The sequence below is a fragment of the Temnothorax longispinosus genome, chromosome 10 (genome assembly GCF_030848805.1).
Source record: "Temnothorax longispinosus isolate EJ_2023e chromosome 10, Tlon_JGU_v1, whole genome shotgun sequence".
NCBI classification, from domain to species: domain Eukaryota; kingdom Metazoa; phylum Arthropoda; class Insecta; order Hymenoptera; family Formicidae; genus Temnothorax; species Temnothorax longispinosus.
Window position 1 is genome coordinate 16,989,121 of NC_092367.1, and position 18,570 is coordinate 17,007,690.

Here is an 18,570-nt window from a genome sequence, read left to right on the forward strand (position 1 = left end):
AGTATTGCCGTCGCACGTCCACGCGGCGAACGTAAGAAAATATACCAATCTAAAACACTAGAAACATAGGACAGTCCGCGGATCTGCATTCCGTCGCGTTTTTACATCGCGCAGATAAATGCGAGATTCCATCCGTCATGGCGTTATAAGAAAGCGCGCAAGTTTACGCATAAACGTCTATCCTCATTTTCAGCGGCTAACGCGCCGAGGATTAATTACATCCTGAGCGGCCGCGAGCGCTAAAACGTTGATTCCATAAACCGAGAGAAAAGAGCGGGAAGTGAGAAAGAAGGAGACCGTCTGGCGGGGTGAGTTTTTCAGGGACGATAATTGTACGCCATTAGGTAAGCCGTCCTCGACGTGCGCACAATAACACGGGCGATGTCGACGTGGTGGCACGACGTCGTTCTCGTCGTCGTCCTCGTTGACGGTGGCGAGGGAGAACAGAGGTACGTAGTTGAACCGAGCGATATCAGGTCTCATTGTTCCGCGACTTCGAGCTCTTTCGAAATGCCAGCGCGGGCGGCCGGAGAAGGACGGAGAAAGCAACGAGCCACGGTCTCCCGGCGACACTTGGAACTTGCCAGTTTACCAGTTTGTCGGGGGCGACCCAGTCGCCTCGACAAAAGCACATGAACGACGAATGCCACGATGCAACGCGCGCGGGATCTTGCATTACGAAAGTCTCGGTTTACATGCCGCTATACTTAACCCATTATCGCGTACGTTTCGTGCGATGAAATTCGAAGCTTAAGTACGCTGCGAAGAGAAAAACAGAGAAAAGCTCTTTTAGAGCAACACTTGTAGAAACGGGATATGCATATTTATGTTTGAAAGCGATTCGCTTTATCTAAAGTGTATGCGTTTTCATTGACGTATTTTGGGGGGAGGGGGAGCAATATTGTTATTAATTGCATCTGATATCGATCTTGACTCGATTAAATAAATTTCACTTCAAGATAGCAAGATGTCTCGAAGAAAGATATACGGACTAAAGTATCAAAACATGTCTGACAAACTAAGAAAGTTAGCTCGAAAACAAGTCGAACATGCAAATGAATAGACATTTACATCTAAATACTAGTTTTCCGTATTTCATAGTACTATCGAAACTTTTCACCAAGCGTTCTTTAGGAAAAATAATGAATTTCTAACGTGAATCTCAAAACGCATTTTACAAAAATAAAATCTCAATCTTTCTTATTCTCTCTGATAATCTGATTATTTTTATTTATACGATTAAGACGGAATTGCACAAAATTTATTTAGAAAAAAACATAACGGAGAGTTCGACGACACATGCAGCTTTAAGGATAAACTATCGTTTACTCTTGCGTACTTTGGCATTTCTATTTTTGTACAACTGTTGCACGCTTTTGTTACAGTTCGCTTTCATTATCACGGTACAATGTATCTCCGCGGAGAAGGCGAGGTCGGAACGGCACGCGCTCGCAATTGCTTACGTCACGCCGCTTTTGTTTCGAGCGGCACGGCTTCCCACGTGTAACCCTAGGCGAGGTTGCATCAAATTTTAACCTCCGTTGTGCTCCGTCGCTCCGTCGTTTCCACCGTCTTCGCGATTCCGCGCGAGGAAAACGGTTTACCGACTTTCTCCGACGTTTCACAAAAGACACGAGACGTTGTGTATCGAGGTTCCTTCCCCCTTTCGCTTAACATACCTAACCGCGCACCGTTAATTTGGTCCATGTCGCCGAGTGCTCTCTCGTTTAGAAAGACAATAACGAATTGAGCGCCAGCCCGAGCGCGAAACTTCATTCTTTCCTTCGTGCGTTAATTAAGTATTCTCGTTAGCATTTATAATTTTATTAAATACATTCATAATCAATTCATCCCGCGCATCGCAGCGTGCTTTATTGCACCGTCTTTATTGCCGCTAGAAAAATTACTTTCTTCTTATCTCTTTTAACTGCGTAGATCGTCGTTAGGTATATAACTTATATTCCTTTCTAGACTGCATATTTACATATTACATATATATGCGTACCTACTTTTTATAATATACACAAACGTATGGAAAATACTTTGAATTTAATTAAAAATGTATACATACATGAACTTTAACTTCTACTCAATTATTTAATCAATTGAATACCTAATATAGTGTCAATATGTGAAAGGTGACTCCAATCCACGCGTGTGGGGATATAGTTGCTTCAAGTTCAAGATCAAATTACGATGCAAGCAGACAGGCGATTGCCTTAGGCGTCAAAACAGGTCTAGCTCTATCCTAATTGTTATCTCAAGACACTATAACACATTGGTATTCTCTAATATATACTTTGACCGGTTTATTTTACTTTTACTCTTGCGCTGGATTTATATTGAAATATTCTAGACCATTGCGACTTAACTGGAGATCCAGATATTTACAAATTAACGGTAATATCTCGAACAATTCAGCGTGCATTTTGTCGCGAACGCCTATTTATAACATCATACAGGAGCGAAGCGTCATCCGCGTTTCTCGTTCACCGTAACACGTTCCTCCGATATGAACTCGGGCATGACAAAACGACCGTTCAAAACTTCCTGCATACGATACTTTCGCGCACAGTAGAACCGACAGTTCCGATTACGTTTGGATGCGATCCAAATCATACCTGACTTTCCACGTTCCTTCTTTTTTACATCTGCGCGAACGCCCTGCAGATTTATCAATTTATCGTCGTAAATATACTGCGACAAAAATGTGCTACAACGAATTAACAAGCATTATTTTTTTATATTATTTTAAGAGCTGTGTGTAATTCCGGATATTTTTTAATTAAAAAACAATCTATATTTTTAAGTTAAATCATTAAATTAATGCTTAAAGTGTCTGTCTTTGCATTGCAATTAAAATTTCTTTAGAAAGTGCGCCGTCCAGACTTACATCAAGATACTGTCGAACTAATATTTCGCATTTTCTAAAAAAACGCGACAATTGCGTTTATTATATATTCATATCTCGCACTACTTTCACGGGCACCCGAGTTCCAATTATTTCGGTTCCAAGGCTACTCGCGAGTCTAATGTACGTCCATCACGTAATCAGCAACCGAGTCCATCACTTTCTACTCGGAGTGTGAAGTTTGACAAACCGCGCGCATATTCTGAACGATACGTTACCAGCTCTCAATGCGTTCTTTTGAAATGGGTCGCGCAAAACTAAAAGATCGCGCTTTCAAAATAGATATCTATCGACTTCTCTGACGAACCGGATGCAATCTAATTCGGCTGACAATGGCGAAGACGTTGTCCGCATTTTTATCGAATTTTCTCTCTGGACGGGCAGGGCTTTAATTGAATTCATGCTAATTTCGCGTGACTCCTGAATTTTCTGCACGAGATAACGATCGGTATTCTCACGCGGAACGCTTTTTTCGCGCGGGAGCGTGGGATCGCTCTTTATTTTTCCAGCGGGACTCGCTTTCATAATAAAAAGAATACTCGCGCGAAACTGTCGCGAGTATTTTCAGCGGCGGCGCGGAGCCGCTTCACGACCGGGAAAAGTTTTGCGAAACGTCGGGTTATATACGGTCGGGGGTTTCCCAAAATAGTGTGTACCGCGCTTGAGTTCTGCCCTGGGAATATTTAAAAGAGGTGCATTCGTGAGAGGGGAAAATGATACCGTGCGAATTATACGGGAGAAATATATTTTCCGCCGCGTTGGTGTCGCGGAACTTCCCGGAACGCTCTGTATAAGCAATATAAGGCATTGTTCCAAAAACGATAACGAAATCTACGGCACTTCAATTGGCGACTAAATATCATTTAATAACCGAGTATATGCATTTGATCGCGCAATTGTTCCTCATTTTCATTTATCTGTTTACTTCACTTGTACCATGTTTGATGACAAATATTGTGCACTGCGCATATTGTGCGCTGCGTTGGATAAAGTATAAACAGATCGCATGTATATCAAGATGGCCATTTATTACGTATTTTTCTCTCGAAAAATTATTTCCATTTTACATATATATTTTGAGACATATAATATAACCGCTGACATTTTGACTGTTGTCATGCGTTCTAATTAAAGCAAACGGATATATTATGGCTAAAAATTTATATTATTTTTTAAGAGAGTTGATTATTGGATGAGGAAGAATATTTTTGAGAATAGATTTTTTTCTATAAACTTGCATCGACATTATTGTTTTCATATATTGATACATACATACATTTCCCATTGTATAAAATACAGCTTTAGAGATCAAGTCGTTCGATGCGAGATGAATTATCGAAATATAATTAATACGCTTTACTGGCGTCACGTTCGACGCGTATTCGAATCCGTCATTTCCGCGATGGGAAATAGACTGCTGTTTATTAATTTATTTCTGTTTCTGTATGAGACTACCTCGCTCTTCAGGATAGCGGCCTATATAGATGTGTTATCGCCCGCCACGGCAATATGCAGGTACACCGAATTAAATTCGCGTTGCACGTGCACCGCTCCGGTTGGATGGCCATTAGCCATCAGCGAATTATCCGGCGACGACCGGATTTTCTCGCGTCGGCACCATCGCACGAAATATTCGCTCGGCAATCTTCCTGAAATTTACATGAGTCTCGCTGGAAGCGGATCACGTTATAATCGCCGATGCGTCGAATTTCGTTGAATTTCGTCGAATTTTATTGAAAAATCGCAGCCGCATGACGGCCAGCGCCTCGCGATCATCCTGTTCTCGTTAATGTTGCGATTATTTGCTTTTAAACAAATAATCTTATTAGAAATCTATTTTAATTTTATTGCAATATGTGTATTTAATGCAAATGAGTCGAAAACTAGATTATTAACGCAATTGTACGTGCCTCTTTTCTATCTTTAATGTTTATTCTTGACGCACATGTTTTTTTTTTAGTGCTAATGAGAATTTAAGGATGAAAGGGTTATTACGAGTTGCACATTTTGCCGAAAGAAATCTTTGCCAATGATCCCGCTTTCATGATGTTTCGAGACTCACACACGTAGCATCGCGGTCAAAGTAATACTGACCCACAAAATCTCAGTGAAAAAAAGGCACGCGCGCGAAGATGGTAGAAAGTCCATTCCCGAAGTGTGATGTTTATTCCGGTCAGATACTCATCTCCAGACTCCATCTCCGGGTTTTGCGTCTGCGTTGGTTGGCGAGCCCGGTATAGAATGGCGGGAAATTAGAGCGAGTGAAAAGGTCTTAATGATATGTGCGAGGGACCTTTTCACGGTAACCACGCGCACAATTTCCGCGCTTCACCACGATTTTCTCGCGGGTGGAATTTTAATCGCCACCACTCGACGCCATTCGTCATTGTTGCTGCTAATCCGCACCTGATTTCTGTTACTACACTTCATGGTCGCGAGAAAAAAAATTCCGATTTTTTTCCGTCACGGTCAAACCGCCTTTAGCGTTCACTCAATCGGTCCATCGAACGAACAAGTAATAAAGTTGAGTGCGAATAACGGTATGTAGTAATTTTAATTTTTTTTAATATTACATCGTTTAATTTGCGATTGTAACACATTTCAATCGTTGAAATATGATTAAATCCACATTGAGTATCACTTTGCTTCTCTATCTAGTATAATGCTATTAGACGTGCTATATTATTAAACTAAAAATATTCTTAGTGAGACAGCGCAAAGATAAATTGTACAAATATACTCATCCACAATAACTTTTAGGTACACTTTTTTCCTTAGAGACACGATCGATCGAAAAGAATACGCGGTGTGCATTCTTCGTGATCGGAATTTTATTTCAATTGGAAGTGAATAGAGAAATTTACCTCGCAAAATTATATTTGTTTAGAGATATATTAAAAACGCACGTTTTTTTCCTGGCGTATAATTCTTGATATTTATCCTCTCGTAGCGTATTCCACTTTCTCATCCCCCAGCTAGCCGTTCGAAGAGCGAGGTCGATGCAGTCGGAAATTTCATTTTCTCTCTTTTCATTCTGGCGCGAGCCGAATCCGCTTATGACGCTTCTTAGAATTGAGCCTTCGATATTCCATAACGAGCGAGCACGCAATAAGTCGCTTGTTCAAAATTTCAACGGCTGACAACGCCAGACGGTGCGCGCGCTGCGGCCGCTCTATTTATTAATTTCCCTCGAGATTGCTTCATTATCATTAATTCTATAAAGTTTTTTTCGTACGCACGAATACTATTCGTTTAATTTAAAAAAGCGAAATAACGTTTTAAAACTGGTACGTACACCTTTTCGTATTCCGCAATTACATCGCGTGATATTATCAAGAGGTCATTATTGTACGAACTAGTTTTCTACATTAGACATCAGAAAAGATAGAAATGCGTAATGCGAAGATATACATCGAGAGAATGTAAGAAAATTATTAGTATTGTAACGGCGCGTTTTCCGTTAGCCGTATTGTATTTTCGATACCTACCCTTGTTATTGTCTGGTATGCGGGCCTTCGACCTCGGGGGGGGGGAGGGTCGAGTGGGGGGAACAGTCGCGATCGAGCCAAGTAGTTGCTTAGACGCGCTACGTGGCGCACGTTCGCGGGATTTTTATGTCGGAATATCTCTTATAATAAATCTTTTCTTTCATTAATTAAACAGTCTAATAAAAGCTCTCGATTTTATTTGTCTGATCGATTCACATCCTGCCGATTTCTCAGCATAAATGATAATTATCGTTTAATCTGAACAACCGTTCGATGCATACATGCATATACACGCTGGAATTTCTGACAAATTTTTGGTGCTTTAATCGTTTGAATTCGGGATATTTACGCGTGAGAATATACATATGTTTCGAGGTGGGGAGATAAATAACACGTAACGGCGAGCTCTCGGAACGTGCGTATCATTGAGATCAGATAAATTGGCAGGCGAATCGGTCCTCGATGACAAAAGCTTTCCAAGTCGCCGAAATTGTCCAATAGAAAATTCGGATCGCGCAACCAAAGCGACGTTTAACCCCGGCAGGCCAAGTCGACGTTGAAAAGGGCGGCGACATTGACAGACCAATTTCCGCGGCCGCGGCGTGTAAGTGCTCGCGCGTGCTCGCGAGCGCATTATGTCGAGCACCGATGTTTTGTCGGTAGCCGTACCAGCACGGACAACCGCGAAACGTAATAATGAGACCACGAACAGACGTGTTCTACGCGCACGAGGGGGGAGTCTCCCTTCCCTCCGCTGTCATTCTCGTTTCCTCTTTCACGTTCATCCGTGCTACTCCATCACGTACGCGCGTGTGAGTTGAGACTGCCAATTAGTCACTCGAGAATACTACTTGATTAAATGCCCCGAGGAATCTGAAGATCGGAACACGTAAAATCGAAAAAAGGGAAAGAGAGGAATGAATGCGCTTATTTACTTTTACTAAGTTTGTACTCATGGCTCTCGTTTACCATTCGACTAAAATTATTTGCCCAGAAATGTAATCCCGTCGTGATTTAAACGTGCAGGGACTGAAATATATATTCCTGAACTTGGGGATTGTAGAAATTCAGTTTACGTATTTCGAAGATATCTATAGAATGATTTTAAACGTGACTTAATATGCACGCGATTTCTCTGAGATATTTATACGTAAAATAATGCACGGCTTTTAAATGTTGCGTTACACGTGTGAAAGATCCGCGATAGACAGAAAGAAAGAAGAGACGCGCGTGTATCACTGTAATTGAGTGTTGATGTGCTCTCAAGCTCGGATGGAGGAGAGTAACCGCGGGATAAAAAGGGCGGGGACGCGTCATCTCCGGCAGATAAATGTAATTAAAAGTTACGCTATGAGCTCGCTTTTGCGACGGACTTTTTAGCGCGGCGCGACATTTTTTCCCCTCTCTTTTTTTCTCTTCTCTTCATATCTTTTTTTTTATTTTATTTTTTCGCGTCGCGAGCGGTAAGCGCGTGTAATTACCAACGAGTTGGCCGCGAGCGAAGATGACGGGGGTATTGGCCCGTATGAAAATTATCGCGTTTCGCGAGAGAAACGCAATTGAAAGTTTTATTAGCGGACGGAGTGGCTTCGCTTTTTTTTCCTCATTGAATCGCGAGACGCGCGCGTATCGGGGAAATCATTCGCCGGACAAACCATACCGCGGACCAGCGCGATTGAGAATTGTCCATGCATAATATTGCCGTTCTCCTCCCTCCATATCCTTGTCCTTTTCCGCCACTACGGCATTACTCCGCGTCGACAAACAATTTTACATAACATTTGTTTACACGGCCGTCGCGCGCGTGTTCCTTCTACCGGTAACTGCCAACGTGGCAACTAATTTGCCGTTGTCGAACGACGGCAGTTTTGTTCATTGTATTTTAATTCCGACCGCGTCCCTCGACGATCGCGAGTGAAAGGATTTGTGTAACGTTACGTTTCAATTTTTATCGGGTTGTGCGGTTTTTATCATCGTGTGAGAATGACAGTCATTACTTTGTGCATCTGACTTTTTGGTGTCTCAATCCTGCTGTCGCATGGACTGCTTCACTTCCCCGAACACCGAGCAATTTGTGTTGAGGTAAGATACAGGAATTTTCCATCATTACAATCGCGGAATTGCGTTATTAGTTCTTATTTGTGTTGTCACATTCTGTATGATTTATCTTTATGTTGCTTTTCTGTCACATTCGAATTTGATGATCAAATGACCCACGTTATTCGTCGAAGCGACGCGCGAAGGAGAAATAATTTCGCAGCAGTAGAAATTAGAACCGCCATGACAACTTACTCTTAAGATGCAATTTCAGCGTCGCGACGCCGCTTAGAATGGAGATCGTAATTTCCTCGTTCGCAAGAGACCTGCGCGACGCAAAATACAAACGAGAGAGCGCATCCACTTTGCCGCTTGCATTCCCGCCCGTCCTTATTTTCGTAGATCGACTATTTGTTCTCCCTCTCTCGTCGACCGGGACTTGCCCGACCTGCCCGACCTGGCCGAGAGGTACAGCTGGAACGCGTATTGTCTCGGCACAAGTAGATTCCAAGTAGAGCAGCGTTATTTAAATAGAGCGCGCGCCCAATTTTTGCGCGGTCCGTCCGACTGCGGCCACTCATTTTTAATAACCGTGTCATATCTCGACGGCGCGCGAACCCCAGTTTATTCGTGGGTCCTGACGTATACCGGGCTCCGACTCTCTCGCCTATCTAGGGACATATCGCTCATATATGTATCGCCGCCTACACGCTCCCGTGCACCATCCGTCTGCTCGTTCGGCGTGCATACGAACGACCGTTTACGTATACCAGCTCGCTAGTAGTCAGGTACCACCTCGATCCCATGAAACTTAAATTTCCTTCGAAACGGCCGCCGAGTTACGCGCGCGAGTGACGTTTCAGAAATTCCTAAGGCGGATATCTCGCGCCCTCTCGCCACCGTCATCTCCTCCTTTCTCTCCCTCTCTGTCTCTTCCTGGTATCGCGCTGTCTTCCATCTCTCGTTTTCCCCGTTTTCCCCTCCAATTCGTCCCCTCGGTCCGGAAGGGTGGCTCACGTGAAACTCTTGCCCCGTGCCGGAATTACCGGCTCGCCGACATAAACTCGCGTGCATATATCGAGTGACGTAAAACTCGACGAGAGGGTAGCGCGAGGGAGCTCAAGAGGGACAGGAGGGAGAAAATGGGTGGTGGTTCAGTCCTGAATTTGGCGTTTAAATCCCCCGTTCCTCCTGGTCAATGTTTCTTTCTCTCTTCCTCTTTTCCTCGCTCTCTCTTTCTCTCTCTCCGTCTCTCTTCCTCATCCGTCAGCTCTCCATCCTTCTTCGGAGAGCGACGCTCGGCGTCTCGCTCTCGTTTCAACTCGGGCGCCAGCAACATCGCCGCGAAATGGCGGCCGTTCATTCTCGCCCGCAAGAGAGACAGCTCTGTACCTTGCGGGGAAGGAGAGAAATGCGAGGCATGGAAACGTAATGTGAACGGAGATGGACACAACTGACGAGAGAGATGGAGGAAGAGAGAGATAGATAGATAGAAGCAGAGAGAAGCGCCGGATGAGCCGGAGTTATACGATATTGGAGTTTTGAAATCGATAGCCGGTGACGCGCTCCGATTTAATCGATGAAGCTCACACGCGGGATATATACGTCGGCGTAAATTGTTTGAAATTCTGCTAATCGATCAAGGGTATTATGTATATAACGACAATTTCACGGACGCTCGCGGATGCATTCGTTTCGTAGTAACTGCTGCCGAAACCAGAAATAGAATGATCCTCGATTATCTCGTTATGACTGACAATCCTCTTCTCGCGAGAGTGACATCAATGCGAGTGTCCGTGTAAAATATTGCATGCCATGGTCGGCGTAATATTCGTATCGTTATGGGGTGACTTTTAATAATCATATGTGACATGTCATTGCGCAACGTTGACAATTATTGTGGATTAACTCTCTAGCCGGGGACGTAGTAACTCCGTCCGTTCAGCGACATCGAAAAGTTCGCGAGTAATAGCAGATAGTAATGAAACTGAGAAAGTCTGGAGCAATCGTCGATGAAGATTTCTCGTTAATTTATACCGTAATAATATTTTAATTTACATGGAAGTAATAAATGTTGAAACGTAATTGTAGCGCGCTTCTCTCGTTTGTCTGTAATTTCAGGACAAGCGGTTTAACTTGTCTTGCGGCCGCACGATAATTCGCGGTGATTAAATTTATAATCAACTCGCAGCTCCAATCGTGTAATTTCGTGGTGCATACGATTCGTGATCGTGCGCGCGCGCGCGCCTATACCGCGTGCGATTCGCGTCGCTGCATTTTCCGCCTTCTCCGTTTCTCCCCTGAGTCTTTAAGTGAAATTCAATCGGCTCTTACGGATTGATCGTCACAGGCGTGGATTTCGAAACCGACCGCGCGACCCGATAATTCGTTCCATCGTCTGGTAACGCGACACTTTATTCCATCGCGCAGCGCAGGTTTACATGTCTTTAGATACGTGGAACGATGAACAAGGGGGGAAGTTGCGCGAGTGGAAAAGCCATGTGACACGCTGTAAGGCCGTCCGTGACAAAATAGGGTTCACTTTTTTTATCCTGACTCCCATCGCGTTCTTAAAGATTGATGCTTTGTTCGACATTCATTGTTTGCCTCGTGTGTGAAACTAATTTTAATTTAGCTGTTGAGAAAGACCGTGTATGTAATTGAAAAAGCAGCTGAATAATTTCTTAATTAATGACGTTGTAAGATATACAAAAATAACAGACATTGATGTCAGTGTATATTCAACATATATGTCACATCTGTAAAGAAATTATTTGACAAATTGTTTAATGTAAGAATAAATTCTAATTCTTTTTTTTTATCTTTAGGCGATCGATTTAGGTCGAGAATAACAGAAGTGAGAGAAACAATTAATAATATAGAGATAAAGTGTCGCGGGTGTACCGTAGCTCCTGCCATTACCGATGATCATTGATGCCGCCTTCCTACAATCGCGGGCATATCTTATTATTATACTCGATACTTACCGCATCCAATAGCAGACATCGTTGTGAATCGCCGCGATTTCCCGAAAGGCGTGCTTGCCAGAATTAATCCTGTAATTTTCTGGTTCCGCATACGCGGCTTATCGTGAAATACTCGGCAAAGATACGCAGCGGTATACCTATCTATCTCCTCGCATTGGTCACGGTACTTTCTCCGCGGATGTATCTCGGCGTGGAATTTCGATTAGGTCTCTATCATCACGAGAACATCTTCGCGTGAACGAAATTCTACTTTCGCTTAAGTCACGTGCGTCCTCCATTTCCGGGGTTTTATCGCTCTATTAAATTAAGACGGATCCGCGCGGCGAGCAAATAAGAGCGTGCCAATAAGGGGCAATAAGCAAACCGCGTAATTTTATTCGGATTGAGATGCATCGGTAATTCACGCGGCTGATGTTCGTTATCGGCGTTACGGCGATGATCGCACGAAGGTCCCGTCTCTCGAACGCTGTAATCTTCGTACAAATCGTATCTTCCTATTAATTATACCTCTAACGTAAAACTCGCTCGCCCACGCTAATTTGTACGCGCGTTCTCTTCTTCCGTTAAGTCAATTAGGCCGACACCCATATTTTCATAACGTGTTTGCGTGAATAATGAAGATCCCGTTGCAGTCTCAGCGCGCACGCTTCGCCTCGATCGATCGTCTGGATAACGCGCGTAATGATAGCATCTCATTACAAGAAACAGCATAGGTAATTAAATATAATTTTATAGATGGTAATATTTTATAGATGGTGAACACAAACAATTTCGGTTTAATGCGTCGCGTTAACGGGATTGTAAATTTTCAGCTTATTTATGAGTGCCGTGCGCAATCCGCGATTAGGTACTCTTTAAATCTGAATCAGTAACTATTCACATTACTATTCACTGATTCAGATTTAGAGAGTAAAGAGCAATTGCGAATGGCAAAGCCGCGAGTGGATACTCAATACTCAGCGGTATGAAAGAGACACACTCACACATATTTTATACATATTTTACATATATGTATATACTCGTATGTAAAATTGTATGTATGTAAAATACACGTGAGTGCGACGTTTTGCAGAGAGCAGGGTTGTTACGCGTTCTCTTTCGTTAAATTATCATTCTCTGAAAGCGTATCGGATGGAATTCTCGGCTCGGTTTCAAAGAGCAATCCTCGAAATTCAGGAACGAGATTAAATCGCGCTAGATTAAAGAGACGGTATTAACGCGCGGTGTTTTTACACGCTTTCGAGGTTATGATTTCGCGACTGATTTTTATCGCATACTTGGATTCGCGATCCGTGTGTACGTCGCGGAGTTCGGCACGCAGCAGCAGTGGTTTTCGGTAGGCTGTCGTAGGCGAGAGCAGATGGAAATGTAAGCACGACCCGATGACGCGCGATCGATTTTTCGAAACGCCGCCATTAGACCGGGAAAGGTACGCGCGAGCGAGAAGCCCAATCAAACTGTCATTTGTAATCAATTAAAAGCCAATAAACCCGTTGCTGATTGGACGACAGTCGCGGTAGTGCGCCGCGAAAATGGAAACAATAATAGCGGATCATTAACAGCGGTATAGGGTTTATTTCTAGGGGGAGCACACGACGTCATCGTTTCGCCGCGCCGACCGGATTGTTGTCGGATTGTTGAATTCTGCGCCGGACGTTTCCCATGCAACGCGAGCTGCATGTCGGTTACACCCTCGACATCGGATTAATCCGGGCGCTGTTTTCTAATTTCCCGTCGAGTCTCGCTATTCGTGTAACGACGCTACTACACCGCGCATTTAAGAGCTCGCTCGATTTCCTGAGAATCGGGCGGAGGCGTCGCGACGATGTGCGCCGTGAACGGAGAGCATTGTTCCCCCATGAAAATTATGGGGCATAAATTGGCCGGGGTTCTCTACCCGTTCCACCCGAACGCGGAATCTGCTCCGGGACGGTTCTCCTGTTTAGGTTTAATACAGACGGGTAGTAAAATCGGAGTGATTACTCTTCCACGTCTTCGAGAACTCCGACGCCTCGATTTTCGTTTCGCATTTTAATCACGTTTTCTTGAGAAAAAGAATTTATTTATGTTTGAAGTCACTTGTATGTGGTAATTAACAATTAATAATCTATTCCATTTGAAGGCAGAGAATATGCCAGTGTGATTTTTCCGTTTAAGTTTGACACGCGTGTAAAAAGTCGGAAGCGACATCACTTTCGCTTTGAAGACCGTCTCGGTACCTTCTCGCATTTTTAAAGAGCCCGCGCGTGCTCGGAATTATTTAAGAATACGTAACTGTAAACATTAGGACGGCATTATCGTCGTATATATATCGCGCGGAAATGGATAGATGCGAAGAACATGTCGCTCGGAATAGGAGAGACTCTCGCGAATGCACGAAATTGCTTGCTAACCGGCCTCTTTTCCGGCCTCTACCGCCGCGATTCGTGTAATCGTGCACTTCGCTCCGTTTCTCGCCACGACACACAACGATAACCGCCGTGTATCTACGAGGGGTCCGACAAGTGGGTGTAAATGCATCGTTCGGCACGATGACGTTCCCCGCGCGCCTCGTGAGATTTACCTCTTGTTTTTCACCAATGCAGTACTCGGTACTCAGCGACAGCGCAATTATATCGTCTGTGATATTACATGGGAGCGGAAACGTAGCGATATTAATTCAATGTCTTAATATGCGCAAATGAGATTTTAAAGATGCAAAAACGCGCAGGTCTCTAGTTTCCATAACGATTTTCGAAGAACGAAAGATAGAGTATCCAATTTTCTCGCGCTCGTAAGATGGGTGTGCGCGATGCAAGTATACTCAAGTCGATGCATCACGTCCGATAGCTTCGTTAGTTACTTCGCGCGTACGTCGCGGAAAATAAATAAAAAAAAACGATGAAACTTCGATGCTACGTCTCATATCTCGGATGAAGGGGAGCGACGAGATGGCGAGAGGGGGATAAAGCGCAGCCACGTTCGCGGATGCATGCGACGCGAGCCGAGGCCGGCGGAGGATGGGGTGGAAGAGGGATGGTGTAGGTGGTGGAAACGGTTGGGCGGGAGTGGTTGGTTTGACATGGGGCTCCATATAATCAAACCAGCTCCCGTATTTATGGTCGAGAGCCATCCACAGTACCTGGTGTGTACCCATTCCTCATTCCTGCGTTCTCCCTCGTCTCCTCTCTCTCTCTCTCTCTCTTTCTCTCTGCTCGACACAGGGCTATTAAATTTGGAAACTCTATACCTCCGGCAGCGCGTTCACGTACACACGTACGTGTCGCTCGCCGGCGTTGCGTTTTCGTTCTGCCGCGCGTCGGCTCAAACCTACCGCGTTTTATAAGCGCATCAAAGTTAATGGCGCTCCCTCTGCAATTCCGCGTGAAGCGCATCCCTCCAGTCCGCGTCCCCTCCGGTTACTCTCCCCCCGGTGTGGAGATTCGTGCCTGCGCCCGCGACAGTCGGCACCCCCTTCGCCGCGCAGGGAGGGCTGCAGGTGCCAAGATCGTATTTTTGTTTACAATCCTCGACGAATCTGTACTTCGTACGTACGTGGAATATGACCGTGGCACTGTTCCGACCCGGGCGATATCGCGGTAACGACGCCAACGGCTGCGCGCATCTTGCATCCGCGTATACAAATGCGATGCATAAAAGATCGCTGTAATTCAGTCGGCGGCTCCTCTTCGCCTCCGTCCTTCCGGGTTTTACTGCTTGGCGCGCGGGAGAAAAGGGATGACTGTATTAAAAGCTGCCTCCGACGTCGCAGGCAAGCGCGAAACGAGGTTTCATTGGCACTCTCGGGGCGTTCGCGAGACGCTCCGATTTATGAGTTACGTGTCACGTTATATTATCATCGATCTTTGTGCAGAATCACCCTTTCCCGAGGGATGGTTTTTTTTTTAGAATTGAGGAGGAAGAGCATCGCGACTGTGATTAATGGCGCGCTCGCGTGTCTCCGCGAGCGTCAATTCGCTCATTTTGCCCGTTTAAATGAAGTTTCGATGTTCGCGATGTCGAGCCACGGGAACACCCGACACGTAACGTTGCGTTGCGATAATCAGGTGTATCACCGTGAATTCGCGCCCATTACACATTACGCCGTCTGTCTGTAACGCCGGCCGATTATTGCCGGTAACTCAGCGTGATAATCCGTGTTTAGTGCGCGTTCGTGCTATCTGATGCAGAGCGAATTGTTGCGTCGCGTCGCGTGTGCGTGCGTGATTATAATTCAACTTGGCTATCGCTTTCGATCGCGACACGTTTGTATGAACGCCGTTGTTCCTCCCACGCGTATCGAAGCTACAGGAAGAAGAAAAGCGGCCGAACATATGGAATTAGGTACACGATAAGATATGGCAAATATTTGGAACGGCTTACTCTTCTATGATTCTAGCGCGTAAAGTATGTCGAATCGCGATGTCTGCAAAATTAACGTTGAATTCATCGGTGCTTCGCATAAATGAAATGCATGCAATAGTCAATACGCATCACTATTAATTAATCATTATCAGAAATCAATTAGCTGAAATATTTTATGAAATTATAGCTTGTCAATTAATTAGGCTTTGCTCTTACCGATACAACGGATGATTGAACGGCTTGTATCTAGAAATTTAATTATTTTTGTCGCTATAGATGTTATATGCACATTAATACGAGTGATATCTTGTTAAAACATTTTAATTAATAGTAAGAAGAAGATATTTTTTGTCGAAAAATGGAATTGTCCCCGAATTATTCGAGAAATACAAGTTGTTCAAAGTAGACGCAATTTATCGAGAGATATAGCCTTTCTCGTACTTTTCGAAAATAAATTATAGTCCGTGTACTTTGTTACTTGTAGAATATTAGAACGCATTGGAGCGTAGTTTTTCTTGCACATAACATTTATGCATGATGTTACACGGCTAGATGCACGCCGAGAAAGCTCACCGTGACGGCGTTGCAACTCGCGAAGATCATACGCGGACAACGGATTTACACCTTCGCGTTATGCGGGTGTTGAAGCCGCGCTTTAGCGCCCACGTTACCAAACGTCAAATCCCGAGTGTCATTCTCGCGGCCGTCGGTTTAAACGCGCGGGCTAGATTTTATTCGGCTTTCAACCGGTCGATTGATCAGTCCGCTCGTTCTTCGCTTCTAACCGAGCGAGTACACGCGTGAAAATGCACAATTTTAGACACGAGTGTCTCTGTCGTATAGATCGAATTTACAAACGCGCTTGCGAGACGAATGGCGTGGACGAGTGAAGAAGATTTCACCTTTCGTTCGGTCTCCGATTTTCATTATTTCATCTCGACTGCGTCATTTATTCCCGCTCGTTCGATCCTATACTTCCCGCTTCTTGACTCTGAGAAGTTTTTTTTCCATCTGTGATCTTCCCGCAGAAGAGAATCTATCGCCATCACGTCTGTACGTTTCATAACCGACTCGCAGAGGGGATATAATTGGGTCGCAGTGTTCTCTCGCTGGCCAACCCTTATCATCTGGTAGAATTACTCGTTCCTGCATGGTTTTTCGTCCCGCGCATGATTTGTTTGCCTCGTTAGCACGAAGAGGATACTTACACGAACCTCATAGCGAGATTTTATTCAACAACTTTTTTAGTATGCAACTCTTGATATTCCCGCATTTTTGCCGTGTCATTAAGAATCAGTTTATCAATCTTCGATACGAGTATCAAAGATAATAGCGATGAGAGGAGATCGAGTTAAATGCAAATTATATTTGTTAAATAACGAAATAACAAAGTATCCTGAATTATCTCCATATACCGTACTGTTCTTTATAACTATATTTTATAATACTATTTCAGAATCTTTGTTATATTGTAACATTTGCTATACTGCGAAAAAATAAACCGATACGGGGGTTTTCGATTTTGATTCGAGCAGAAGTCTACATTACGTCGATTTTCATCGTCGATTTCGTTTAATGCAACGCGCAAAAATGCAATATACGCATTCCAATCGGGTGAAATTTCATTCCATGCATTATGCCGAGTTCAAATCATAATATATTTTTTACCTCTAAAATGTCGTTTTAATTACCCGAGATAAAGAGAGGGAGAGTGGCTCGCATTCATTTTTATGTCGCGTTAATTCTCACGACCGTATTCCGAGCGTAGCGAGACGAAAGAGAGAGAGAGAGAGAGAGAGGGAGAGAGAGAAACAGGATCGCGCTCACCGTGATACGTGCATAAACCATAGCCTCGTTATTCCCACCTTCAATATCCCATCGTGCGCTGAGACACATTCCATCTCAAAGTCGACCCTACAGCGAAGTAAAACAGATTTTACGTTTCTCCGAGAACATTGAGTGCGCGGGAGCATACGTGCTCTAGGCTCGACGCTATTATTTAAGGAGTCTCTTCGCCGGTATGTATATACTATTTATGGTATAACTACGGCGTACGCAACCACGGCCGCCGCCGCCGTCGCGGCTCCCGGGCGAACCGATTTGCGAAACTTCTCCCGCGCGTATGTAGAATGCGGGGGCTCCCGCGCGCGTTCAACGATAAACGGCGGATAAACGCTACATTTCACCGCGCCGGTGTTTTACAAGAATCCTCTTATATTACCGTGAGCAACGAGCCTCGCCACTGTAACGGACAACGGAATAAGCACGCGGGGGGGAAGGGGGAGAGGAAGCGTACGCCGGTGTTCCACCGCGTCTCGTGTTTCTTCTCTCCTCCGGCGAGCGTTCTCCTTATAGATCAGCCGCGTATAATGCAACCGTGCGCGCGCTATCAGTTTTCTCATCCCTTTTTATTGGAGCACGAGAAAAGTTGTGCGTATGTGAATGTATGCGCGGACATGCAGGCGAACACACCCGGTGAAGGTGCACGCGCATCGGGGGGAATAGCTGCATATACGGCCCGTCGGATGTGCACGCCGCGCACGCCGCCGTGCCGATGCAAAGGCGACCCGGGAAAAGTGATGGTGTTCTATTTACGAGGCGCGTCGCCGAGACACGCCGGCCGATCGAGAGTCGATCTGCACGAGCAACCGATTAAGGTGGTTTGTTGCACGAGCGCGAACGGGCGAACGGGAAGAGAGAAATGTTTATTCTATCGAGAGCAGCGTTTGTTCTCGCCTTCGGGCAAGGCAGGCCTTCTAAAAGCGATTTAAAAGGCGCACGAAAAGGAAATACTAAGGATATA

At 44.7% G+C, this 18,570-nt stretch overlaps 1 protein-coding gene across 4 annotated transcripts in view; it reads left to right on the plus strand.

Moving 5' to 3' along the window:
- The window catches only part of Qin (tudor domain-containing protein qin), a 143,000-nt gene that overhangs the window by 38,943 nt on the left and 85,487 nt on the right, over window positions 1-18,570 (plus strand). Inside the window, exon 1 of one of the 4 annotated variants that reach the window (XM_071791293.1) lies at window positions 8,363-8,481. The exons of the other annotated variants lie outside the window; for them this stretch is intronic. The gene's annotated coding sequence lies outside the window, so the exon portion shown is untranslated. Of the gene's footprint in view, window positions 1-8,362; window positions 8,482-18,570 lie in introns of those variants that run through there. 4 annotated transcript variants of the gene reach the window in all.